General features: G+C 40.9%; 1 protein-coding gene across 7 annotated transcripts in view; it reads left to right on the top strand.

The window, feature by feature from the left end:
* Positions 1–5,493: 5,493 nt before the first annotated feature.
* LOC127008562 (death-inducer obliterator 1-like) overlaps positions 5,494–20,865 on the top strand; it is a 68,939-nt gene continuing 53,567 nt past the window's right edge. For all 7 annotated transcript variants that reach the window (XM_050880753.1, XM_050880751.1, XM_050880747.1 and 4 more), the window contains exon 1: positions 5,494–5,636. The gene's annotated coding sequence lies outside the window, so the exon portion shown is untranslated. The remainder of the gene's footprint in view (positions 5,637–20,865) is intronic.

Below are 20,865 nucleotides of genomic sequence, written 5' to 3'. Positions count from 1 at the left end.
TAATATAAACAAGTGCCGATTCTGCAGGTTGGATCTAGAAATATAAAGGACTATGAAATGTGAGGCGTTAAAGTTAAAGGCGTTCACTCGGTCAAAGATCTTGGCGTCACAGTCGCGTCTAACCTCAGGTTTTCCCAGCAGTGCAACGAGTCCGTTAAAAAAGCAAACAGGATGATCGGTTTGATTAAGAAAAAAATTTCATTCAAGAATAAAGATGTTATACTACCTATAATAGTTTCGTCAGACCTCATTTGGAGTATGCCGTGCAGTTTTGGTCTCCCCACCATGCGAAAGACATTGCTAAATTAGAAGGTGTTCAGCGCAGAGCAACCAAGATGATCCCTTCATTACGAAACAAACCCAACGAGGAAAGGCTGTCACATCTTAACCTGTTTTCTCTTGAAAAACACCGCCTCAGAGGAAAACTGATCGAGTGCTTTAAAATACTTAACGGTTTTACCAACGTGGATCCGACGAAGCTGTTTGTGGTGAATGATTCGACGCGAACGAGAAATAATGGCGCTAAACTCAAATGTAGCCAAGTTCATTCAGATTGCACAAAATTCTTCTTCACTAATGCTGTCGATCGAGATTGGAACAGATTACCACCATCAGTGGTGCAGTGTAACACGATTGCATCGTTTAAGAATAATCTTGACCGCTATCTCCTCTATCTAAATGTTCACTAGGTCAGTTTCAACGCCATGGTGGCCGCATAACAACTGTCACTTAGGTTTAGGACAGACCACCTAGTTTGGGCCTTAGGACCTGTGTGGTCTGGTTATCTATGTAATTCTATGTAATTCTCTCTCTCTCTCTCTCTCTCTCTCTCTCTCTCTCTCTCTCTCTCTCTCTCTCTCTCTCTCTCTCTCTCTCTCTCTCTCTCTCTCTCTCTCTCTCTCTCTCTCTCTTGTTCTCTAATTCTTACTATCTTTCTCTCATTCTCTTTCTCATCATCATTCTCTCTGTCAGTTTCATTCTCTCATTATCATTCTTATTCTCTCTTTCATTCTCAATCTCATTTTCTCTCATTCTCTTCCTATCATTCTTTTTCTCATCCTCATTCTCTCTCTCTCTCTCTCTCTCTCTCTCTCTCTCTCTCTCTCTCTCTTACAAGAATTATATCTTCTATTATTTATTCCACTCTTGTAAGTCTCTTTTTTCATCTCTGGTGATCAGAGTAGCGGTTCCAGGGGGGGGGGGGGGGCACCTAGTCACGTGCCCCCCAAAAACAAATATTATAATTTTTAATAACGGAATTAATAATAATAATAATAATAATAATAATAATAATAATAATAATAATAATAATAATAATAATAGTAATAATAATGATAATAATAATGTTACACCACCGGCCCACACACCACACTCCAAGCACGGGCAAGCGGTGTGCCTCAACCCCAGACCACCACTCACGGGCGTGAACCCACACCAGCCACGAGACACAGCACGCCAACACTCCCAAGGTCTCCCCCAAACACGAGGGGACAAGGCAGGGCAAAGAAAGGCTCACAGTGCAGGTTTTCCACTTTACTTAACAGCTCCAACCACGTAGAACCACTAGTTTACAAGGCACGGTAACTCCAGGCACTCAGAGGGGCACAGACACGGCACAAGACTCGCAGAAGCGGGCAGGGGCGGAGGAGACAGCGACGCACTCTATCGTCTCTGGCAGCTCAGACCTCTCTCTGCCCCGCGGCGTGGCTGGCGTCTCTTGACTCTCTTCACCCGGCCGCCGCGATGTACCCCACGCCGTCGGCCATCACACAGCCCTCCGCGCCCCAAATTAGCACCCCACACACAAAAAAACACAAATACAACCAAAAATACCCCCCTGGCGTAACAATAATAATAATAATAATGATAATAATAATAATAATAATAATAATAATAATAATAATAATAATAATAATAATATATTATTATTATTATTATTATTATTATTATTATTATTATTACTATTATTATTATTATTCAGTTTTTTTTCTTTTACGAGGAACTTCTGGTCCGCCAAAGGCTAGCTCCAGGGGGCCAGGATTCATACGAGATCCTGCCCTTGTCCAGTATACCCGCCCGATAAGCGTATTAGAGTATTCAGCGAGGCGAAACCCGCAGAGCGTGAATAAACTGCATGTAGTGTAGATACTTGTTCTGTTTTTCACGTTTTTTTTTCTTTTTAAGCTTTAAAACATATGTTAACGCGAACTAGTAGATAACATTCATTTAGGCATTTTAATAATAATGATAATAATAATAATAATAATAATAATAATAATAATAATAATATATTATTATTATTGTGTGTGTGTGTGTGTGTGTGTGTGTGTGTGTGTGTGTAAATGAAAATGAATGTAAACAGAATAATATCTGCAGTTATAAAAACGAGATCTCACGAACCAGAAGTTCCTCAAAAAAAAAAAAAAAACTGAAATAATACGAGATGGAGCGTGAAGGAAGAAAATTTCACCACTTCATAAAATACATGGAGATGGTGAAGTACTTTCTTCTTAATGAATGCCATCTCCTGGTTGCTCTACAGGTGATAAAGAGCAGTAATTAAAGCAACGAGGACATATGCATACATGCGTGTTATGCACCTGATGGGTGCCCTGCGTATTAATCCTGGGGGGGCCGTGGGTGTGCCCAGTTCATCCAAAACCGACGACTTCACACACCTCAATCCCACCCTGTTTCCTAACCCAACAATCTTCTTTAAGAAAAACTGAGACCACCATCATCTTCCTGAGAAAATTCTGCATCACACTAGCATAAAATTGTAACAATAATGTAAAAATACACATACGAAAATCAGAGTTAAATGAAGTAGGGAGTACACATTTTCTTGCACCTATTTCCCTTCCACTCCTTAGTACTCAGCTGGTTTTCGTCGCATCACTTTTATAAGCTCAGATCCTAAATCTGCATGCTTTTCTGCTTTTGATGGTGTAGGGTACGTCCCGAAGTAGAAATATATATAGGGTCAAAATCGCCTCCGAACATAAGCCGCGCCGTGACGGTGGATCCATTATAATTTGACTTTGGTTGGATCAAAATTAATGTCGATCCGTGCGTCCCTTCAATAGCCTACTATTATAATCATATTGTTGTGCGCTCTCTCTCTCTCTCTCTCTCTCTCTCTCTCTCTCTCTCTCTCTCTCTCTCTCTCTCTCTCTCTCTCTCTCTCTCTCTCTCTCTCTCTCTCCTACTTTCTTCTTTCCTCTTTCTCTCCTTTTCTTTCATCTCCCTCCTTTTCTTCTTCCTCTCTCTCTCTTCCTTCTTTCCTTTCCTTCATTTTTTCACATGTCGTGAGAAACCCGTGTAGCATATATATGGCTAAGCAAACATCCCGTTAACTCTATTTCCTTGGGAAAATACCATTACAACTGTAGCACATTTCTGACCATTACAATTTAACGGGAGTTTATTACTGGTAAGTCGGGTAAGCTGGAATAACTCCCTACAGCGGTCTTTGCGAGTGCGGCGAGTCTGTATAATAAACAAATGCCTAGGCAAATGAACGCCGTCATAGCACGACTATGTTCTGAGGCGATTTTGACCCTAAGTATATTTTTGCCTCGGGACGTACCCTACACTATCAGAAGCAGAAAAGCATTCAAATTTAAGATCTAGGCTTACAAAAGTGATGCGACGAAAACCAGCTGAGTACTAAGGAGTTGAAGGGAAATAAGTGCAAGAAAATGTGTACTCCCTACTTCATTTAACTCTGATTTTCGTATGTGTATTTTTACATCATTGTTACAATTTTATGCTAGTGTAATGCAGAATTTTCTCAGGAAGATGATGTTAATCTCAGTTCTTCACTCAGCACAATACAGGAAGATAGGGGACGAGCAGTCTAGTATGTAAGTCTATATGGTGTTGTGATGCCAGGCGCCTTGGTGTTGATTTGTTCTAACCTATCAATGTTTCTGTGTGTGTAAGGATCTCACACCGTGGAGCAGCTAGTATTCAAGTGTTGGTCTCACAAGTGTATCATAAGCTATGTTTAATGTCAGTTGTGCAGTTATGTAGATTCCTCCTCACGAACCCCTATAATATAATAGTGTTCTGTATACTTGCTGGGACGGCGTTCATTCGCGAGCCGGCCTTAGTGCGAGAGCGACACTTGCAGAAAAAAAAGGGAAGGGTATATTATAGTACTTTCAATAAATACGTGATAGTAGTAAACACACTTTTTTTTATATAATTATTAATATTATTATCTTTACTCATCGTGACTGTCTGCTGTTTTGGCACTGCGAGGAGAGGAAGTGTTGCCATTCTTGCTACCTTAATTTATAGCTGTATCAAACTGCTTGCTCACCAAAGTGAACGTCGTTGTTTAGACCGATCTTTGTTGGTACCCGAAACTTCTCGGATTCGACTTGTTATACGGCTCTTGGGGCCATATAATAAGTCCAATCCGAGAAGTTTCGGGTCTACAGAGTTCGGGATGAATAATTAACTCTGTAGGGACCCGAAACTTCTCGGATTGGACTTGTAGTACGGCCCCTAAACCGACCTTTGTAGGGACCCGAAACTTCTCGGATTGGACTTGTAGTACGGCCCCTAAACCGACCTTTGTAGGGACCCGAAACTTCTCGGATTGAACTTGTAGTACGGCCCCTAAAGCGACCTTTGTAGGGACCCGAAACTTCTCGGATTGGACTTGTAATTCATGCCATGCTATTTTGGAGTATTTTTTACTTTTATTTATTTAGTAAAATCGATTAAACTTTAATGGTTATTCATTTACTCGCTTCGTATCCAGTTGTATAATCACACTCTGTCCTGCCTTGGGGTTGGGATGGCATGTTCCTCCCTTCTCCCTTGTTGTTTACCTGCAACAATAAACTATCAATCAATCACATTTCATCGTTATTTTCACACTTATTTCTATGTTTTTTTTCCGGGAGATTCGAAGGTTAGTAGCAGACATGTATGATAACGGAAAAGCACTTCGGAAGGTAGGAGGTGAGACATCGGCGCGATGATATAAGCACAGACTGGATATGACCATGACAACGCTCTGTGTTCATGAAAATATTACGCTACTTTTTCCCTCAGCAACCCGCCGCGTTGGCAATACTGTGGAGACGCCGCTGTTGTAGGAATTAGCTCGCAGACGCAAAATAGCTCGCAGAGTTGCTCAGCTTTTCAATATTTCACTCACCGCTATCGTTTGCTTGTCCTATTTCGGCTCTAATACATGACACAAACATCAGAGGAACACTTTTAATCAAGAGAAGGCTCTACATCAAACGAATAGGGTAGAATTTAGAAAAAATAACCCCACGACGTTCACTCAGTGCTTGCTTGTTTCGTCTGTTGGTCTGGTGTATTGTTTATTTTGGCAATATAAACCATTACAAAGATCACAAATGGACAGGTAGAACAAAATAAAGCAAATTAATGAGTTTTCCTGTTCTGTATTCCCCAGTGCGCATGCGCATTGGACAGCACAGCGACTTATTTATTGGAGGAGATATTTCTCGTAACGCCGCACCGTCAAGATGGCTGCCGTGCACCACCGAGGGTAAACATGAAAATATCCTCTCCTCACGGCGCTCCGAGGCCATGACCGACGCCTGAAGGCCACGGAATACTTAACACAGCTCCCGGCGGACGTGAAGGTATGGAAGGGCGTGCGGCCAGGCGTTGGTGAGCGTGGGAATAGCGGCTTATTGATTTTAGCGGAGTTGTGGGCATGCCGTTTTGTCCCTCCCTGGTGTGAGCCCCGGAGGAAAAGATGCGAATATTGTCTTGTTCCGGAGTGTCTGACGGTCCACGTGGCGCGTTAACGTAATCTAGACAAAATATCGACGCGGGACAGACTTCAGGGGTCATATCCGACACATTTCGGTCCCCGGGCACACACACTTGGCATGGATCTAGTGGTAGTTTTGGGCATTTCCAGAGGTACTTTTACACCTACACTTCGTCACACTTAGTTGAATTCTGTGAGTTAGTGAGTCAGCTGAGATGAGGCAGTTCCTTTTCTTCCTTACCCCAGTCAGTGAGTCTGTTGTTGCTGGGATGTCTTGGTGTTGGCGGTCGGTCTTGTAATTCATTTCAGTCTGCCATGCATCCAAAATTTACTCGTGAAGGTTCTCAGGGGGGTCTAGATCTCGGAAACTTCTGATATTCTTTTGGGGGACCAGAGTTGGCAGGACCAGGGATTTCCACAGTACTCTCTGCTTCTGGTTTGAAGGCCCTGAGGATCCAGCCCGTCAGTTGTCTTGCCGTTGATGTTATTTGGTGGATGTGATGGGGAAAGGTGTCATTGTTGCTCATGTGGACCCCTAACTCCTTCATCACATTCTTGATCTCGTTGGCCGCATCTGTAATTTGTTGGGTCCTTGAGTGCTTTTTGACTACCTTGCAAGAGCTCACATTTGTCTCCATTTAATGCCATGGGACAATTTACGGTTTCACCCAACCAACGATTTTCTTACTTGGTTTATGTTTTTCTGGTGATGGATGTAGTGAATTGCACGATTTTGTACATCATCTCCATCGTAAATGCCTACTTTTCGAGTTATGCCTCTTTTCAAGTTATGCCTATCCCCTGCCCTCAACAATCTTGGGGGACCTGTGGGAACACGGGGTTTTTCTCCTTTCTGGCCTGTGAAAATTGTTGATGTGAGAGGTGGAAACGTTTGAAAATACTGACCTAGTTTTATATAAATGTCCTAGACGTGACACGTGCCTGGAGATGGCTATTTGGCATTCCTCCTGAAGTGCACCGCCCTGCTACGGAGGGCACCCTTGTGGTACTTGAAGCATTTGGGGTATTATTCCAGAAGTGCACCTGCCTCACTGCAGAGGCCACCTTTCTGATATATGAAGTATTTACCCTTTGCAGTGAGACGGGTGTACTTTTGGAATAATATCATGAATTCTATCAGAATCACCTCAGACTGTCCATTGTGGCCCTCAGTGATGGCCCCACACACGTCATGGCGGTCTTTATCCCATGATTGGTAATGAGTGGTACTGTAGAAATGTAACACTGCATTCTCTACTATTGAGCTGGGTAAATATTTCCTATTTTCAGTGTTTTTCTTCAGTTTGATAGTTCTTAGGCTCTTTTGAGTGGCATCATTAGTTGTGCAAATATAGTTCTTAGACTGTTTTGAGTGGCAGCATTTGTTTTACAAATGATTAATAATCATAAAATGAACATGTCAGTTGGTCAAGATTGGTGTTATTGAGTTGACGCACTAATACCTTGTTTTCTACTTAATCATTTGCTCTTCAGTTGTCATATTCATTTTTACTCTCATTCAAACCTCTCAGAAAACCGCTGTAAATAATGTAGAGATGAAAACAACTGTTAATAGAACCATGAAATGTGTGTGGAAATCTCCATGTCCGCATGCAGCGTAAACCCGTGGCTCACTGCTGAAGCCTACCCTGCTGTTAATGACAGTAATGGTGCAGCGCGAACCCTATCACACGTAATTATAGTAGTAAAATAAAATGAAGAAATTAATCTAACCGAACCTATCTACCTACCTAACCTCTATGTAACTTGTTGATGCGCAGGGGGGCAAGATTAGCATGGTCATATTATGGTTATTATTTATTTGTACAACTAATGATTCCTCAAAACACTCAAAAGAGCTTAACCCCTACAAGGCAGGGGTGTATGGTGAAAACGGTTCTCCCCGTATGGCAACGTTCTGACATTTTCCCGAAAATTGCTCACTTCCCAAGTTCCCATTATCAATTTCATGGCTCTCCCTAACCCACTAGCTTTAAATTTGTAAGCATTTGCTTTATCCATCCTTCCTCTTCAATCTGCCACAAACCCGAAGTCTCTCTGTCATGTGTTTCCTTGGTTATGTGATGAAGTGCAGTAACTTTAAGCTCTCAGCAAGCCTGTGTTTGCAGCGCTGCACAGGTTGTGGTTGGTGTGGTGCAGCTACATAGAGGAGGCTTATGAGGAGTCGAGGTCGCTGGCTGTGGACGCTCAAGCGCAGAATCAGACAAGGAAGATACAAATAAGTCTCATCCTGTCATTGTTAGTCACAAAAACACTGAGAATGGCACAGAGGAGTTGTGTGGCAGCCTAGGACTCATGCTGACCCCTAAATCCTCACGCAAACTTCAAAATTACCGCGGAAAAAGGCAGACTGGAAAAACCTGTTACCCGCCCTCGACATGGTGACAGGAAAAACCCATCACTTCCTTTAGGGGTTAAAATAGTCGGATGGAAGAAAGTAAAACACCTGAAGTAGGAAATGGCAATAAAGGAAAGAAATACCTTATTTTGCAATAATACTGTCCCAGTTGATTTTTTTTTACTATAAACTAAGTCCTCACACAGCTTTCTTGTCCTATATCCCATTCATTGTTTTATATTTACTTAGAAGGCCTTTGTATGAATGATTTTAATCCAAAATGCATCCTGTTAGGGGATAATGTAGCCTATAGCCATCAAACTGCAATTTCCTTCCATCCTGTATCATTATTGCCAACACTGCTTATGCCTACAACAGCTATCTTAGTAACATCCTGACTGGATATCTCAATGTGTTAGACATGAAGTAGCTATAGGTAGTATAACTTGTTAGCAAATGTTTTGGGTAATATTGAGATTACTGTAGCTTACTCTGCCACCAGTGACAATTTAGCTTAATTCTTTCATATAAGAAATGTTTGCAAAAAATGGGAGCTACCTATGATTTCAGCTAAAGCCGTATACAACTATTTGTGTAAAATATTTTAGTTCCATCGCTTGTGGTACTGTTATTAATCATCATGAGGTAAATTTGGTCTCATGAGGCTTTGGAATTGTACTTTATCATACCCCGTACAAAAAAAAAAACTATATGCAAAATAAAATGCAAAGAAAATAAAAGTAGTAATTTGCCAACATGAAAAAATATGTATGTTTTCCCTAAGAAAAATATCAAAAAATTGTTCAAGATAAAGTACATTTTTTTTTATTTCATAATGTAGCAGAATAAATTTCCTTTCCAGTGATGGATAATGTATTGTATTGAGACCAATATCACTGCAGAAAAATAACATAAGCTGTTTCTAGTTTTTAACAAGGCAGCAGCACAACTTACCTCATGGAGATATTGATCTTTTAATGCATATAGTAAAGTTACCAGTGATTGTAGAAAGCTCAAATTGGTTTAATTTTGAAATTTAGTAAAGTTTTTCATTGTAGTGTATTTATAAAGGAGAAAATGTGAGTAACAGTTAACAGATATTAAAATTTTGTACACCTGTAGTGGTTCTATGATGTCAAGATTGTTTGGGTGTTGGCTCCTGTGGGTATTCCTGTCTGCTATGGTGCCAAACCTTCCTGACTTTTAAGAGAGAGTCTCTCTCTCTCTCTCTCTCTCTCTCTCTCTCTCTCTCTCTCTCTCTCTCTCTCTCATGGCCCACGCGTCACTGCTTACCCCATCACTTGGCTCTGAGTCATGATGGCAGGGAGGCATCACCATGTTCTAACTCCTGCTGAGATTGTTGTGCATTTATGCCTTGAGGAGGATATTGCTGACCAATACAGTGATGTCAGCATTGATAGTGATGCTGACCCTGATTATGTATTTGATCAGGAGGAAGAAGACGAGGAACTTGAGGCAGAATACTTTGGTGTTTTCCCGCCACCTGCACACATTCCTCCCTCCTGAATGCTGGGCCTTCGCATTCCTCCACCTCATCTTCCCCTTCCAACACATGTGACTGGCTCTATGCACCCTGTGCAGGAAAGAAGAGGGAGGCTAGGTCATCTTCAGGTGGAAGGCAACAGCCATCTGTTGTCCCAACTGATGATAATGTTGATGAGTGATGACCTTGAGTTTGCGCCCTCACCCCCGCAAGGCAGTGATGAGGCACGCCACACACGGCCAAGCCCACCTCTTCCTTCGTTTTGGACACATCACAAAACACCACTTCCTCAGGGTAGGGGTGGGGGTACCTACTACACCTTATGCAGTTAGGCCAATAATTTTGTGATGAAACTGTTTTATTTTGAAAAAGGGATGATTTATATTTGAAAACAAACCTATATTTTTATGAATAGGCAGTTATTATGGACATTCATATCTTAGTCTATTACCTAGTGCTATAAGATAAGTGGAAAATGACGAAAAAAAAAGAGAATGCAGCATGGCTCCAAATTGTACGTCTGACAGCATTGCTGAGCGAGCCAAGTTTAAAGCTCCATTGGGACATTTAAAAATGACGATTTCGAACTTTAACTCAGTTTTTTTCCACATTTGGAATCATTTTGAGTTATATGGGAGCAAAAATGAAAATATGATTTTTGGTAACCAGGATGAGTATATCGGATGCAAGATATGCTGACCTCTTTCAGGTTAAATTTCCTTTTTTTTCTCAAATATTTCTTCTGATGACAGCCAAAGTACATCCAGTAGTACACCTGTCTCACTGTGAAGGGCACCTTTGTGCTATATGGAGTACTTTGTGCTTGCGTAACAGACTCGTATTGCTTTGCCATTACAAATTACTGTACTTGTTTTGAGAAGTGGTTATATGTTACTGTTTTATTGTGGTAGGTTGCTGTCTCAGTGTTAATGGGTTACTATTAAACAGCAAGAGGTTACTACAGGTAACTCGATTTACGTGAGTATTGTGTCCTTGAAGAGGTCGCGTAAATCAAAAACAATAAATCAAACAAGAGGTAGGTTTATCGAAAAATAAATATTCACTTCATTCAGTGGAGAGAGAGAGAGAGAGAGAGAGAGAGAGAGAGAGAGAGAGAGAGAGTATCCATATCACTGAGATATCCACTCAGGCACTCAGTCTCAGCCTCACTCGTGTGAGGAAGAAATGAGGGACACCATGAGCGACTGGCTAATATTGGTACCGTACCCGTGCATAGTACCGGTACTGGTACCGGTACTTGCCCACCCCTATTGTTGAGTAGCGTGGCAGTGTGCCTGAGCGTGGGCACTGTATTGTTGTTCAAGTGGCGCGCAGGAAGAACTGAGCTCAGCTGTGTGGCCGCGGCGCCGTGTGAGTCCAGTTGCGTGAGACATCTGGTGGCCACTCCATAAAATATTGCGTATAAGTGAAAAAAAACATGTAAATTAAACATTTACTTGGATTTAGGATCCCGCGTTATTTAAAAAACGCATAAACCAAACTCGCGTAAATCGAGAGTTACCTGTATCAGTTAGGTTTTAGAGGGATCTGCTGGTAAAAAAATGTGAAGAGGCAGCGCTTAAGTTCAGTAATAGCCATGTTGGCCATCCTGAATTGGGTGTCCTGGAGTTATGGGTTTTGATTTGCTACTCACTAGTGTTTATGGTAAGACTCCAGAAGTACACCAAATTGAAGACGGTCATTCCGTTTTTTATTTATTTATTTATTTATTTATTTTTTATGGACAGAACCCCACAGTAACCTATTGCCACTTGATAGTAACCTGTCACCATAAAATATTAACATATAAAAAGTTTTCCAGTCTCATACACAAGTAATTTCTGATGGCAAAGCAATTCGGTAGTGTTTTGTGTGTGCTCAGACTGTTTCTTATAGCAACTGTCCTTCACAGAAAGACAAGTATTCTTATGGAATGATACTCTGTTTCCATTATAAATGGGTTAATGGGTTACTATTTTTAGTGGAGATAAGTTACTATCATTGCTTTAATTGGTCATCACCTCCGATGGGTTAGTATTTAGGGCGAGGGTATTCACTGAGAAGATCTTGCTGAATGAGGTTCATCTCATGTAGTCATTTGCTGAACACCTCAGCTGATATGGTGGTTGTGTAGTTATTAACTGAGCAAATCAGTGGATTGGTAAAATTAGTTTCCTGTTGCCACTTATTTAACCCGGTAGCAGCGACGGGCCAAATTTGTGGCTTTACCGTGTAGCAGCGATGGGCCAAATTTGTGCTAGCAGGACAAGAAATAATGATCAGTAACAAAGTACTTGAGAGAGTAGAATATGCCTATCTACAATAAACAGTTAGTGCAAACACAGACCACTGAAAAGAAATCAGGAAAGTATCAGGAAGATGGAGTCCCTCTCACAAACATGAGTAGTAATGTCACTTTCCCTGGGGAGAAGTTTGTTCAGTCAGTGTAGTCTGCCTTTTGCAACATATGGTTCAGAAACTTGGTGCCTTGCAAAATATTTAGAGTGAAAGCTAAGAAGAGCACAAAGAGAAAAGTGCTGTGAATAACATGGAGAGACAGAAAGCAAGCATTATTGACTAATGTTAGATATTTCTGTGACTAGTAAAAATATGAAATGGATTTAGCCAGGTCATAACATGCATAGAACCTTTACATAATTAATAGATGGACAATAAAGGTAGAAGTGTGTGGCAATCCAGGTATTGTAAACATGTGATTCCAACCGGGGCAACACAGGCAACATGTAGCAAGCAACTGGCTGGGGTATCAACATTTATGTTGAATGCAGCCTTCAATAAGGAGACAAGTTGCCTGCAACAAGGCGACATTGCTTCTTCATGTCACATACTACATATAAACTTTTATTATGAATACAACAAAACTTTTTCTGCTGATTCAACAAAAAATGGCCAGTTGTCAACACTGTTCTTATGAGGTGATCACTGCTGCTGCATATTTGATGTTGTGCAATGCTCATAAAGAATCTAAAAGGAAGCACCAATAGTGGTAAAGAGAATTGTTTATTGGCAGTAACATTGCTCAGAATGATTTTTTTAATAGTTACTTGTGAAGACCAATCACTATTCAAGAACTTTTCTTGGATGGGTGTGGAGGATTTTGATTACCTTCTTCATGAAGTCCTTCTTTACAAAGTTTGTCTCAGGATTTAGAAGAGCAACACATTTCCCTGAAACCACATCACCAAAAATCAAACTTTTAACGACATTGTGCTTCTTAGCTACTGAAAAGTTACAAATCCCTCATGTACCTCTTCAGAATTTCTGAGTTGACTATTTCAAGGATTGTACTGGAGGTTTGCCAAGCAATCATTTAAACACTTACAGATGTTGCTAAAGTAAATTTAATAGATCATATATATATATATATATATATATATATATATATATATATATATATATATATATATATATATATATATATATATATATATATATAACATTTTTTCCAAAACTGTTGTCTTAAAGTTTAGGTTGCGTGTTATATGCTGGAGCGTGTTATACGCCTCAAAATACGGTACCAACTCTGACTCCTTGCAAAAGTAGGTGACTCAGACTCAGACTCCAGGCCAAGCACCCCGCCAATTCATTGTGCTGGGGGTTCTACAGCGAGGGGGTGAAGGGGGGGGGGGGGCAGCTATGAATAAAAAAAGAACCAACAAGTCATTTTAATAATACAATAATAGCTCGGTTTACGAGTTCCTTATTTAATGAGCATTTTGATTTACGAGCCAAAAAAATCACTAAAAATGACTGTTTACGAGTGGTGATTGGTGTACGAGCATCCTGATTGTAAAAGTTGAAAATGAGAGTGTGGGTTCCCTTTGTTTGTCGCAAGACGAGAGCACTCAGAGCGGAAAACAGTGGGAATCGGATCTCAAGCAGTGTCACACTGGGCCTTTTCCTCCAGCAGCGTTGGCGGCAGGCACAACTGGCAACTTTTCTGGGTGTGTGTCACACGACCAAGGTTGGTTGCCCGTATCCACAAAGGAAACAAACCAGTCGCCCCGTATCAATGTGGCGCCGGCTGCAAAAGTGAGGGCTGTTGTGGCTTGCACTGCTGTTACTGAAATTATGGACTTGTTGCTACAGTTAAATGGAATGAAGAAGGGGTTGTGGGTACAATCATGGCTTCAAAGACGGGAGTTCAGGAGTGTTTACTCAAACCAACAACTCGCTCCTGGTTGGGCGTACGGGCAACTGCAGTTGCTCCTAGCTCCAACAGTTGGAAGAAATCGCCCATTGTGACACCGCCTTCAGTCTGCGTCGTACACTCGCAGAGGTAGTACCCACATGCTTGTGTCTGCTTATGTTTGTGCTCTAGTGTGCGATCTCTGTGTTTTTAGCACTATATTATTACTATATTATATATTATATTATACAGGTAACTCAATTTACGCGAGTATTGTGTCCTTGAAGAGGTCGCATAAATCAAATACAATATAAATCAAACAAGAGGTAGGTTTCTATCGAAAAATAAATATTCACTTCATTCAGTGGAGAGAGAGAGAGAGAGAGAGAGAGAGTGAGTATCCATATCACCGAGATATCCACTAAGGCACTCAGTCTCAGCCTCACTTGTGTGACGAAGAAATGAGGGACACCATGAGCGACTGGCTAGTACAGGTAACTCTCGATTTACGCGAGTTTGTTTTACGCGTTTTTGAAATAACGCGGGGTCCAAAATTTAAATAAATGTTTAATTTACAAGTTTTTTCCACTTATACGCAATATTTTATGGAGTGGCCACCATATGTCTCACGCAACTGGACTCACACAGCGCCGCGGCCACACAGCTAAGCTCAGTTCTTCCTGTGCGCCACTTGAACAACAATACAGTACCCACGCTGCCACGCTACTCAACGATAGGTATGGGCAGGTAATGGTACCAGGTATATGGTATGGTACTGGTACCGGTACCAATACTAGCCAGGTGCTCATGCTGTCCCTCATTTCTTTCTCAGACAAGTGAGGCTGAGACTGAGTGCCTGATTGGATATGTCGGTGATATGGATATTCTCTCTCTCTCTCTCTCTCTCTCTCTCTCTCCACTGAATGTATTACACGCACCTTTTCACATAAAAAATGCCTGAAAGTTTAGCCCTGTGCTTTATACACCAAATGTACAAATTTTTAATGATTTTATTCTTCTTTGGGGTGTTTTTAAGGGTCTGTGTTTCGTCTTATCCAATAACAACGGCAAACTTACCTTTATTATTGTTAATGATCCTTCATAGTCCATAGCTGTCTTATAATATGTTACCATAGAATACAGGGCGATCAAATAACTACTATAAAAAAATGAAATCGGTGGAGCATCGCCCATGCCTTGCCGTTATCCCGTTTTCCCGTCGGGCGCCATTTGTATATCTTGATCTTGATGTCACAGGTGGCTTATGATTGTATGACTAAGGAGCAGTACAAGCTACATAAAAAAATCATATTGGAAAAAAATAACCATGTGTTCATTATTATTTATTAATATTAGTGAGAATAATGGGGTAAATATGATATCAGAAACTGTACATCATGAGTCTTGTATGAGGAGTTATTTCACGCCCGGCCGCCATTTGCATTGTTTACAAACCACACAACCACACCCACACAATAAACAGCTGCATGCCGCATTGTGTGTCATAACCTACGAGTGACTGTGAGAATAATATGCTTATTATGATCTCAGAAGCTGTACATAATCAGTATGTACGAGGAGATATTTCTCGCAGTAACAGCCCGGCCGCCATTTGCATTGTTTGAAAACCACACAACCACACCCAAACAACAAACAGCTGCATGCCGCGTGTCACCAGAACTTTGTGAATTGTGTCTTGCCTAGTTGTCTGTCATAACCTACGAGTGATGGTGGGAATAATATGCTTATTATGATATCAGAAGCTGTGCATCATCAGTATGTACGGGGATGTATTTCTCGCAACACCAGCCCGGCCGCCATTTTCATTGCTTTACTCAAGGACACTTGTCAATTCAAGCAGTAAAGATTACACCTAAAATATATAAATTTCAGAAAACTGTACATTGTCAATGTTCTTTAACCCGTACATATTTCTGAGCATTTTAAGAACTTTTTTTTTTCAAAGTTTGGGGTGCGCGTTATACGCCCAAAAATATGGTATTTATTTTTCGACAGAAACCTACCTCTTGTTTGATTTACATTGTTTTTGATTTACGCAACCTCTTCAAGAACGCAGTACTCACGTAAATCGAGAGTTACCTGTATTGGTACCGGTAACGAGCAGTCTGGTACCTGTACCAAGCAATCTGGTACCGGTACCGTACTGTATAGCTGGTACCATTAGTACCGGTACTAGTACTGGTACCTGCCCACCCCATTGTTGAGTAGCATGGGAGCGTGGGTACTGTATTGTTGTTCAAGTGGCACGTGGGAAAAACTGAGCTCACCGAGGCGCCGTGTGAGTCCAGTTGCGTGAGACATCTGGTGGCCACCCCATAAAATATCGCGTATAAGTGAAAAAACGTGTAAATTAAACATTTTTTTGGATTTTGGACCCCGCGTTATTTCAAAAACGCGTAAACCAAACTCGCGTAAATCGAGTTACCTGTATTGGTTATATTATCTATATTTATATTATAATATCATCATCATCATCATTTCATTTAACGTCTGTTTTCACTCTTCCTGAGTGGTTGGATGCTTTATGACTCCTCCATTCTACTCAGTCTTCTGCCTGATGCTCATCCAACCCCATCAATGCCAAGTCTTCCTGTACGCACCTCCACGTTTTCCTTGGCCTACCAACTGGTCTCCTTCCTTCTACGTCTAATCTCTCCAAAACTCCTAGCACTGTATCCTCCCCTGCTCTCTTTACACGTCCAAACTATCAGAGTCTTTCCGTTCTGAGCACTGTTGCCAGGTCCTCTAATCCACATCTGTTAGCTACATCTGCACTGGATACCCTGTCTTGCCACCTGATCCCCGCCATATACCTCAGCATTCTGCGATCACTTGCTCTCAATACCTCCACTAATTTTATAGTTCGAGCCCATGTTTCTGCTCCATACAACATCACTGATCAAATACACGCTTGGTACACCCCTGCTCTGCTCTTTAGAGGCATGGTATGATTCACAAGTAGACTAGCCACCTCCCTCCACTTTAACCACACTGCTGCCACTCTCGCTCTCAGTGTCCTCTCCTTTCCTGCCTCACAGTCCAGAACATCTCCCAAATAGCAGAAATGTTCTACCTCGTCCAGCTTTCCTCCATTCACATCTAGTTCATCCTCTTAGTTTCTTGTCCTTGCTGTCTCCTTACACAAGCTGGGCATGTAAAATTCTGCACTCCTTTTACATTTCCGAGGCCTGAGCATCTAAGGTGGCACCACTGCCTGCAACATGTGCACAAGACTGAATTTACACCTACTCCCTTCCCACAGCATCCACGTGGATATTTTCCTGATTTAATCTTTTCTCTTGCTTCTTTTCCAGTCACCATGTACATTGTTTTTTCCATATTAATTTTCAAACCTCTCTCCTCCATTCCTTCCTTCCATTTATTAAACTTTTCTTTCACTTCTGCTGTCTCTGCATTTACTACCAAGTCATCTGCATACAGCAGCTCCCATTGTACCTCTCCTCTTGCTTCCTTTGTTGCCTCCTCCATTACTGTTATAAACAGGAGCAGTTTAAGGGCAGATCCCTGGTGAACCCACACTCCAATTTTGAACTCGTCTGATGTTCCCACCACTGTTTTCATCCTCGATTTTGTACCTTCATATAGTCCTATCACCGACTCGACCAATCTCTTTGGTACTCTTTGCCTTCTCTAAATCTACAAAAACATGATACAATCTCCTCCTCTTCTCCATAAACCTTTCCTGAAGCCCTCTCATAGTATATATATATATATATATATATATATATATATATATATATATATATATATATATATATATATATATATATATATATATATATATATATATATATATATATATATATATATATATATATATATATATATATATATATATATATATATATATATATATATATATATATATATATATATATATATATATATATATATATATATATATATATATATATATATATATATATATATATATATATATATATATATACAGGTACTTGCATCATTAATCCAGATCCAGATCCAGATTCAGTTGTTGATCTCCCAGGGCAAAAGCCAAACTGACATTTATCAATTATTATTATCCTTCTCAGCCTCTTCTCCAGGACTTTTTCATATACCTTCATGCCATGCTCCAGTAACCTTATCCCCGTATAGTTACCACAATTCAAAGCTTCTCCTTTCTCTTAAAAATTGGGTATAGTGTAGCTTCCTTTCCAGTCTTCTGGTATCTCTCCCTTTTTTAACCCTTTCCTTGTGTGCGGGACGGGACGCGACTATCCCCTCATGCGCAGTCAGGCAGCCCAGTGGGGGGTCTCTTTTAACCTCTGTACAGGTAACTCGATTTACGCGAGTATTGTGTCCTTGAAGAGGTCACGTAAATAAAAAACAATGTAAATCAAACAAGAGGTAAGTTTCTATCGAAAAATAAATATTCACATCATTCAATGGAGAGAGAGAGAGAGAGAGAGAGAGAGAGAGAGAGAGAATATCCATGTCACCGAGATATCCACTCAGGCACTCAGTCTCAGCCTCACTCGTGTGAGGAAGAAATGAGGGACACCATGAGCGACTGGCTAGTATTGGTATCGGTACCGTACTGTATAGCTGGTACCGGTACTGGTACCGGTACCTGCCCACCCTTATTGTTGAGTAGCGTGGCAGCGTGGGTACTGTATTGTTGTTCAAGTGGCGCGCGGGAAGAACTGAGCTGAGCTGTGTGGCCGCGGCGCTGTGTGAGTCCAGTTGCATGAGACATCTAGCGGCCACTCCATAAAATATCGTGTATAAGTGGAAAAAACGTGTAAATTAAACATTTATTTGGATTTTGGATCCCACGATATTTCAAAAACGCGTAAACCAAACTCGCGTAAATTGAGTTACCTGTATCTCAAAAACTACTCATCACAGCTAAAAACCAAAAACACCATTGGAAAGAGGAGGTCCAGATCTATAGGAGTTGGTTATGTATGCCTCTCTTGCAAACGTACATGAATGTTCAAGGAGTGTTGAATGTTAACACTTATGTCGGTACGTGCGGGATGATCAGCCATATTGAAAGAACTGCGGACATCTCTCCTTCAGATTCTGGCAAGGGAGTATTGCCAACTGCAGTATTTACAACTATTTGGTCAAAGAATCAGTCAGGTGATAGGTGAAGCTATGCAAAAATGCCGCTATATTGGGCAAGAACATCCACCAGTTACTCGTCCGTAGATTTTTCGCGCTGGGCTGATATGATTTTCCACCAAATTTAGCGAAGAAGCCACTCAATTGGTAATCCTGTGTTTTGAGAATTAGTGTTGGAACACTTTCATACGCGGGAGATTTGAGTGCGGGTGGAGCTCGCAGCGAGCATTTAGCACCACCAGTAAATACGCCTAATGCTCGCTGCGAGCGTTTAGCAATGAAAGGGTTAATACATCGTTTAACACATTTGTCAATTCCACCACTCCTTCCTTTCCTGCTGCTTTTATTAAATCTACTGTTAGTCCTGAAGGTCCTGCTGCTCTACCATTTTTCATTTCCTTTATTGCTTCTTTTACTTCTTCTTCTGTAACTTTTTCTTGTGGGCCTTCTACTTTTTCAGTTTCATTTATCGTATATTCATTTTCCACATTTAACAATTCACTGAAATATTTACTCCATCTTTCCAATATCTTTTCTTTTTCCACCATTATGTTCCCTCCATCTTTTACAATCTTTGCCCCAACTACATCTGCTCTCTCTTTTCATTTGTTTTGCAATTTTAAAGCTCATTTTTTATAAATTTCTCCCTTCTCTCTCCCTCACCCTCTCTTCTGTTGCTTTCTTCTTTGCCTTCGATACGTCTTTTCTTGCCTTTTTCTTCTTTTCTTTAAACACCTTTCTATCGTCCTCCTCCTTTGTCTTCTGCCATTTCTTGTAGTAGTGAGTCGTGGTGCAGGGCAGATGTGTGTCGCATTTAGCTCCACACAAAAACTGCTTCGTCGACATGGCTGGCAGGGCCTGGAGTGTGAGGGATCAGTGTTATGTTTGCGAGGATTTCACAGGCGAGAAGTGGATTGGATGCTGTTTGTGTCGTAGGTGGTGTCATGTGAAGTGTGCTCATTTGTCTGGAATCAAGCAGGATAATATACCTAGAATAAATTGGATATGCACCCCATGCCTCCATAAAGCATTTCTGGCTACCAAAATTTTTGAGAAATTGGATGAATTCAAGCAAGAATTATCTAAAGAAATATCTGTGGTTAAAGATGAGGTTGAATCAAGGGCTGAGAAGGTGTAGGAAGAGCTGGGATCAGTTGATGCGGTTCGTTCAGACAAAGCAAATCTTCATTGGGCTGAGGTGGTGAAGAGAGACAGGAAAGTGATGAAGAATATCCTGGTTGTGAAAGCTTCTACCCAGGAAAAGAAGGCAACAGATATGAAGGATGAAGTTTCCCAGGCATTGAGTGGCATTCAAATAACTGATTCAAGATTCACAAATGGAGGTAATATTGTCATGAACTTTGACAATGAGAACACAAGAGGTGAGGCAGCTCAAAAATTGGAGTCTGTTGAGCAAATTAGTACCAAGAGTGTTGGAAAGATGAAACCAAAGATCATGATATGCAATGTGCATAAAGAGGAGACCAAGGAAAAAATATAGGAGACCATCTTGGACTGCAATGAGTTCTTACACACAATTCAGGGTGTGGAGAATAAAATTGAGCTGATTTCTAGTAAGACTGCAGTTGGCGGTACGATGCACTACATTTTGAGGTGTGACCCAACTGTGAGAGAGCTGATTTACAAGAATCATGACAAGTTAAAATTAGAATGGGGAATATACACAGTGAGAGAGATACCATGCAATTATATGTTATCATTGCCAGAGATACAGCCATCTTGAGGGCAACTGTACTGCTAAGAACAATGGAGAGGCCTCAAAGTGTTACAAATGCTCTGGCGATCGTAGATAAAGGATTGCTCCATGGCTGAGAAGAAATACATAAATTGTATGAGGTACAAGAAGCTTGAAATCTATCACTCAGCGAATGACCAGTGTTTTGTAGTTTTTCAGATTGAAATGGAGAGAATTTGTAACATAACCGATCATG

Source organism: Eriocheir sinensis, chromosome 38 (assembly GCF_024679095.1).
Source record: "Eriocheir sinensis breed Jianghai 21 chromosome 38, ASM2467909v1, whole genome shotgun sequence".
Lineage (NCBI taxonomy): Eukaryota > Metazoa > Arthropoda > Malacostraca > Decapoda > Varunidae > Eriocheir > Eriocheir sinensis.
This window is presented reverse-complemented; position numbering and strand designations above follow the sequence as displayed.